Here is a 7,420-nt window from a genome sequence, read left to right on the forward strand (position 1 = left end):
AAGACCAGAACAGAGAGTTTGCTGGCGTGATCCCCTGGAGGTGGCCGGCGGGCTTGGAGGGGCATGAGAGGGGAGTTCAGCCCCGGGTCCTAGGGGAGCAGTGCCGTTTATCTGCGGTGCCAAGAGGCGACACCAAGTTGTAGGCAGACCCCAGGCAGAGAGCTAAGTGACAGGAGCCTTCGTGGGTCCTCCTGGTCATTGGTTTTTTCCTGAGACTCATTGGTCAACTCTAGGCCATGTCTTCCTGAACTGCATTGGACTTTTTGTTTGAACTGCATTAGTTCTTATAAAGCGGGTTGTCCCTTACATCTGGGCCTCATCCAGGGTCACGTCATCGCCATGGCTCTTGCAAAGCTGACAGTATAGAACGTCAGGAGGTCTCGTGGAACGGTACATGTTTATTTAATGCATGACTTTTATATCTGATTTTTCTTGTCATTCCACTTTTGGTTTTAGAAACTTCTGGGGGACTCCCCTGGCGGTCCAGTGGACAAGACTCCGCACTTCCACTGCAGGAGGCGCGGATTCAATCACTGGTTGGGGAACTAAGATAGCGCATGTCGCGTGGCGTGGCCGAAAAAAAAGAGAAAAACTTCTGGTCTCTGCACAGTCTTAAATTTTTAGCTTTTCTGAGCACATCACACGCATACACTCTGGCTTTAGAACATATGATCTCTGGGTTTATTCAAAATCGCTCTTCCTACCCACTCTGCAAACAAGCCATTTGAGTTCAGTTGCAGGAATTAATACAGCAAGTGAGTGTCAGAGCCGGGATTTTCAAATCTACCCCAACTAGTATGTTACTTACACACCCACTTATGTAGGTCAAACAAAGGATTCAGCCTTGGGAGGTTGCAGAGAAGGGTTGTTTCTGTAGAATTCCTGCCCAGGCTTTGATTTGTGATTTGGGGAATTAGAGCAAGGCAAAAAATTGTGAAGATGAATAGTAATGTGAGCTGACTTAAGCATTAAAAGCCAAGAATTTGAGGGTTTTCTAAAAACTAAAGGTCAGCATGAAGCTCTGGCCCCAGCCAGCCCTGGCTTTTACCCCATTCATCTCGGGGGAGAGTTGCCTCTGTCCCAGCCCTGCTCTCCTTAAGCCAGTTTGCTGTAGCATTCCAACCATGCTGGGAAGCAGTATATTTTGCGGGTTGTTAGCACTTTAACAAAGAAATGGGAAGGCCGTGTAGCATGTACCATTAGTAATAGAAGAAAAAATCATTGGCTGTTTGATTAGATATTTAAACATGTTTGCCTAAAATGATGCTTTGCAGCGGTAACTTGGGTGTGTCCAGATGTTTAGTCACATTGACTCAGCATAATTTCTCCTTTGCCAAATCTCAGACCAGAGCAATCAATTTGTTCCTGCAGCAAAATCTGATGGTAGGTTTTCCTTGTAACCAAGCGTCACAGAAAAAGGAAGTAGTTGCAGAAAAGTTGAAAGTTATGAGAGGTACAAAGTCCATCTTGAAGAAAGCAATTGTGTAAAGTTCTACCTGTAAAATTATTACAAGCGCTGTTTGGTATCCCAAACTAGTCATTGAAAGTTCATTTCAATTTACCTTTCCACTTAAAGTCAACTAAATGTCTCTAACATACGGATACACCCAATTTCTCTGTGAAAATATGTCTCTGTGAGTTTGCATAATTATGGCCCGCTAATCTGATTAGGAAAGAGTGCTGGGCTCGGCCCTAGTCGACTTGGGTTAAAATTCCGTTCTGCCACTAATTAGCTTTGAAAGTCAACTTCCCTGAGCTGAGTTTCTTGTTTCAAATTAGATAATAGTAATAATGGTATCTTAAATCGTACAGTACTTGAAATTCCCAAGGAACTTTCATAGGCATTAGCTTATTTTGATACGGGAAAGGAAGCAGGACACACGGGAGGTGGTGCCCTGCAGTCAAGGAGCCTGCAGCTTGTTAGCCCCTGGAGGATGGCAGGAGTGTGGGGAGCGCTGCTCTGTTTGCCCTCTTTGAAGCTACTCTCTGCATTTTCTGATTCTGAGTCTCATTTGCTACAAGGCTGAAGTATGAAATCCAGTCTCTGAAAGAGAATGAAGATCTCTGGAATGATAAATGCATGATTAAATATAAGACACTTTATATTTTTTCTCTTAAAAAAATTTAAGATTGTTTGAACTAGTAATTATAACATATATTATTGGGCTTACAATATACAGATAAAAAAATACATGACAGTAATAGCAAAAAGGGACAGCGAGAAAATGGAGCTATATTGTAGTAAAGTTTCTATATTTACCAGAAATGTTCAATATTAAGCTAAAGTACATTGTCATACATTAAAGATGCATATTGTAATCCCTAGACAGCCACTAAGAAAATAACTCAAGATTTAGTTAAAAAATCAACCTAGAGGGGAAAAAATCAACCTAGGGATTAAGGTAGTCCACACACATACAGATTAACCCAACAGAGCAGTAGAAAGAGAACAAAGGAACAAGGGAGATGTGAGACATAGAAAACATAGCAAAATGGCACCCATATATCCAGCCATATCGACAGTACACATTACACGTGAAATAGACTAAACATCCCAATCCAAATGCCACTACCACTGGCAAAGAAAATGCATTCAGATCGGAAAGGAAGAAGTAAAATTGTGTTTATTCACAGATGACATGATTGCAGGTAACAAAGTCTCCAAACAGAAGATCAACATACATATATTAGGTGTTTCTGTATACCAATAATGAACAATCTGAAAATGAAATTAGGAAAATTCTATCCACAGTAAGACCAAAGTTGCTTTGGAATACATCTAATGAAAGAAGTGCAAAGCCTATACACTCAGACTACAAAACGTTGCTGAAGCAAAGAAGATCTAAATCAATGGAGATGGCAGTTCTCCCCCAAATCTATAGATTCGGCACCCTCCCTATAAAATCCTAGGGGCATTTTGTGTAAAAATTAACAAACTGACTCTAAAATGTATATGGAAATGACAAAAGACCTAGAATTAAGAATTATTAAGGTCAAAAAAAATAAGAAAAGACAAATTGTCCTAGATCAGAGGAAACTAAAGAGACATGATGACATAATGTTCTGGATGGAAGCAGAACAGAAGTACATTAGTGGAAAAGTGGTACTTGTAATAATAAGTCTGGAGTTTAGTTAATAGTATTAACACCAATGTTGGTTTCTTGGTTATGACAAATATACCATGGTAGTGTCAAGCTGTTAACAATAGGGGAAACTAGGTGAGGGCTATATAAGGGAACTTTCTGAACTGAGCAACTTTTCTATAACTATAAGTCTATTCTAATATTTATTTTAAGTGGACAAGCAAAAGATTTGAATGGAGGTCTCACCAAAGAAGATATGTGAGTAGCTAGTAAGCACTTGAAAATGTGTTCGACCTTGTTAGGGAAATGCAAATTAAAGCCACGATGAGATACTACTTCACACCCACTAGGATGGCTGTAATCACAAAGATAGTATCAAGCGTTGGCGAGGATGTGGAGAAACTAGAACCCTCGTACACTGCTTGTGGGAAAGGGTGTAGCCACTTCAGAAATAGATTAGCAGTTCTTAAAAAGTTAAACACACACTTAGCATATAACCCAGCAATTTCACTCCCAAGTATCTACCCAAGAGAAATGAAAACATATGCCCACACAATGATTTGTGCATAAATGTTCAAAACAATTATTTATTCTTTAATGCCCAATCTAGAACAATCCAAATAGCCAACAGATAAAAGGATAAACAAAATTATGCACAATGAAATATGACTCAGCAATAGAAAGGGATGTACTACTCATAAATACAATGATATGGATAAGCCTCAAAAACATTATGCTAAGTGAAAAAAGCCAGACACAAAAATTACATATTATTCCATTTATTTCTAGGAATATGCAAAACTGTGCAGACATTAAATAGATCACAGGTTTCTAGGGCTGGGGTGGGAGCAGAGATTGACTACAAACAGGCACTTTTGGCGTGTTGGAAACTTTTGGGGTGATGAAAGTGTCCTAAAAAGGACTGTGGGGCTTCGCTGGTGGCGCAGTGGTTGAGAGTCCGCCTGCCGATGCAGGGGACGCGGGTTCGTGCCCCGGTCCGGGAGGATCCCACATGCCGCGGAGCGGCTGGGCCCGTGAGCCGTGGCTGCTGGGCCTGTGCGTCCGGAGCCTGTGCTCCGCAACGGGAGAGGCCACAGCGGTGAGAGGCCCGCGTACCGCAAAAAAAAAAAAAAAAAAAAAAAAAGGATTGTGGTGATGGTTACACAACAGTATAAATCATCCAACTGTACACTTTTATAATGTATGAAATTGTTGGCATATAAATTATACTTCGATAAATATTTTTTCTTTAAGTACAGTACTATGAAGAAATAATACCATTTTAAACTAGCATACCAACATAATTTATCATTCAAGTCAGAACAATTTTGAGAGTGAAAAGGATTGGTATTAAAACTATGCAAGAAGACAGGTGTGAACAAGGACTGTCCCAGACCAACTGGCTTGAATGGTGCCCCTTTTACAAAACTGTCATTGGACAGCAACAGTTAGTGGCCATCTGTTATGTGCAGAGCATCGGAAGGTGATAGAAATACACTTAGGAAGGAGATAGACATGGTCCCTGTCCTTTCGGATTGATGACACAGTGAGGGAGATAGAAACGAAGGCAGTGACAAGCCCAGTGCTGTGGGCACGTCGGGGGAGGCGTCCAAGTCATCCTGGGAAAACAGAGGAAACTGTGAGCCAGGACTGCAAGGCAGTGGGAGGTAACAAGGACAAGAGCAGGCAGAACCGTGACCCAGGCCCTGTTGTGGAGCCAGAAAGTAATTCAGTGTCTGTAACACAGCCTAAGGGGAGAGGACAGAGGTGAGTCCTTGTCTCACACTGTTGTGTATTGTGAAAAAAGGACTGTGGTGCTTGAACTTGAAAGTAAAATGTATCGTCTGGGCTGGAGATCTAGCAGAGAAAGGGCTGTTTCACCACTCTGGTCAAGTTGGTCACATTGGTCAGCCCTGTGGACCAAGCTCAGACTGAGTGCATGTTCCTAGACATTGTATTGGGATCCTCTGGGGGAGAAAAAAGCACTTTTAATAGGATGTGCTGGTACCCTAAAGGGGTGTAGAACAGAGGTCATGACTATGGGGAAGAGGAGAAGACGCCTGGGGTGATGTGTTTGGATCAGGAAGATAGATATTGTGAAATGCATGCACATGTTGTCAAGTGGGAATTTTTCCGACAGCAAACAATTCAAGTAACGGACCATTTTCACACCAGCTGAGCTTGATCTATGGAAACTACTCAGGAGCGTGGCAAGAAGCTGCAAACGTGTTTTCCTACCTCTCTCTCACCAGAAGCTTTCACAAGGAAGCTGGGAGAAATTTTTTGTCAGTCCTATTTTCCACTATGGTTTATGTCTCTCCTTTCTGAGTCCCTTTCATAAAAAAAGGTAGAAACTAATGTATGAGTACTAAGTACTAGACACAAGTCCCTCTGGCTTCATTTAACCCTAGAGCTACCCTGTGAGATCTTTGTCATTCCTGTTTCACACATGAGGAAACTCTGAGATTCGATAACTTGCCCCAGTTGCACAGTTAGAAAGGAACAGAACTGGAGCCAGCTAAGGCCAGCGTTGTCACCAAAACCCATTGCTTTTCCCTCTGCAGCAAGCAGCTTCCAAGAAAAACACTCCAGATCATTTGAGAAACCATCTGATCTGACTTCTGGGACAATGTACTATCCGGCTACTGAGGCTGTCTCCCAATCCCAGGTTTTATTGAGAGGGACTTGGAGAGCATCCAGTCTATCCCACAAGGTAGTTCTAGTGTCTCTCACCATGTGACTCAGCAGGTCGCGGCTCTCTGAGCCCCAATTTCCTCATCCCTAAAATACGAGTTGGGCTAGATCAGTGGCTCTCAAACCTGGTTGGTGTCAGGACCCCTTTACATGCTTAAAAATTATTGAGGACCCAAAGAGCTTTTGTTTATGTGAGTTATGTCTATTATTATTTACCATTTAAAAAATTAAAACAGAAACTTTGGAATAACAGTTTCCCAAAACAAAAGGAAATGCAGCGAGATGAGTGGAATTGTTTGACAATTTTGTAAATCTCTCTAATGTCCTACAGCTTAAGACAGCTGGATTCTCATATCTGCTTCTACATTTAATCTGTTCCGTATCACATGTGATGTAGTCTCTGGAAAACTCCACTGTACTCTTGTGAGAGAAGGAGAATGAAGAAGGCAAATAATGTCTTACTGGTACCATGGAAATAACTTTGTCTCCACTTCCCCTGCAGGGGCTTCCAGAGGTGTCCTGACCACCCCCTTTTTCTTAAAATTATTTATTTATTTATTTATGGCTGCGTTGGGTCTTCGTTGCTGTGTGCGGGTTTTCTCTAGTTGCGGCGAGGGTGGGTTATTCTTCATTGCAGTGTGCGGGCTTCTCACTGCAGTGGCTTCTCTTGTTGCGGAGCACGGGCTCTAGGTGCGCGGGCTCAGTAGTTGTGGCATGCGGGCTCGGTAGTTGTGGCTCGCAGGCTCAGTAGTTGTGGCACACGGGTTTAGTTGCTCCGCATCATGTGGGATCTTCCAGGACCAGGGCTCGAACCTGTGTCCCCTGCATTGGCAGGTGGATTCTTAACCACTGCGCCACCAGGGAAGCCCCCTGGCCACCCTTTGAGAGTTGTTTCCTCCAGCACTCAGAATCACCTGGGGGGGTCCTGATAAAATGCACATCTGGCCTATCCCAGACCTGTGGTATCAGAATTCACATTTAATAAGCCTCCTTGCACACTGGAGTTTGGGGACACTGGGGTGGGAGAGCTCCAAGATTCCTGCCAGCCTGGTTCATCCAAAGCTACTGAGTGACCTGTTTTGGTAGAGTTGGGATTAAGGCCCAGGTCTCAGTGCAGGGCTCGCGGTGGCAGTCAGCTCCTGCTCTCTGGCTTGCCTAGCTTATCAGTTCACATCTCCCTACTCACTTTCCCATTCAGGGAAGTGCTGAGGGCAGCTGGGCACCTCGCTTACAGCTTTAAAATAAATATTAGGCTTGCTTACAGCTACACATTTCTGCATGCAGCAGAAGGAAGAAGAAGTGAAGGACGGAACACATGGGGCAGGGACCTCCCTTGTCCACAGGAGGAAGTTCTGTGCTAAGCTTGGCCCTCCCTGGGTATCTGTGCAGTGAGTCATCCACAGCTCATGAGCGTCGAGCCAGGCAATGGGAGCATAAAAAAGAAAAGAAAAACTATACCCTCAGGAGTGCAAGGTCTGGCTGGTGCAAAACAGGCAAATGTGGAAGCAACTCAAGGAAAAGAACAAATTGCATAAAGAATGTCTCTAGTAGAGAAACCCTAATGTAGAATACTTACATACTAGATAAAGTGGACTGTGATATCGCTTTTAAATTTCAGAGTAAGATTCCACAATTGCACTTTA

This window comes from Mesoplodon mirus (genome assembly GCF_964341445.2).
Source record: "Mesoplodon mirus genome assembly, chromosome: 3".
NCBI lineage: Eukaryota > Metazoa > Chordata > Mammalia > Artiodactyla > Ziphiidae > Mesoplodon > Mesoplodon mirus.